The sequence below is a fragment of the Nicotiana tomentosiformis genome, chromosome 5 (genome assembly GCF_000390325.3).
Source record: "Nicotiana tomentosiformis chromosome 5, ASM39032v3, whole genome shotgun sequence".
Lineage (NCBI taxonomy): Eukaryota > Viridiplantae > Streptophyta > Magnoliopsida > Solanales > Solanaceae > Nicotiana > Nicotiana tomentosiformis.
The window spans coordinates 130,636,098-130,636,609 of record NC_090816.1 but is presented as its reverse complement, the minus strand read 5'-3'; the positions used below and the strand labels follow the sequence as shown (position 1 = coordinate 130,636,609).

The 512-nt window shown below is 35.0% G+C and overlaps 1 non-coding gene across 1 annotated transcript; it reads right to left on the bottom strand.

Annotated features, from left to right (window-relative positions):
* Positions 1-204: 204 nt before the first annotated feature.
* TRNAA-CGC (transfer RNA alanine (anticodon CGC)) lies at positions 205-277 on the bottom strand. Its single transcript has one exon. It is a non-coding gene; the product is annotated as a tRNA-Ala (tRNA).
* Between the last annotated feature and the right edge of the window lie 235 nt (positions 278-512).

The following is a 512-nucleotide window of genomic DNA, read 5'->3' as shown; positions in this document are numbered from 1 at the left end:
GGAATATTGTATATTAGTTTGTCAAATATTAAATTCTTAACGTGGCAATCGATTAAAGATACAGTTTAAAGAAGGAAGTAAAAAGGTAAACACAAAAAGATAAACTTTGTGTAAACAACGGGAAGTTGCCGAATATATTTTTCAGCAAATAACAATAAATGCAGCTGAATATGATGCCAAATTGGCAAAACTATTAATGTTAGGTGGAGGTGCGGGGAATCGAACCCCGTGCCTCTCGCATGCGAAGCGAGCGCTCTACCATATGAGCTACACCCCCTTATTATTTTTCACAAACTAATTTCTCAATATGTTTGCTTATTACTCATGATTGGCTCTACATAACAATATACATATCGGGTCAAAAGAGGTTTTCTCTACCCCTTCTTTTCTTAGAGTAGCACTCATTCCTTCCACTTTATTTGACTTATCAAGAGTCAAACTATGACGAGAGTCAAACTTCCTTCTAGGTTCAAAATATGAGGAAATACGTATTCTTTTCGTTTTAATTTAGA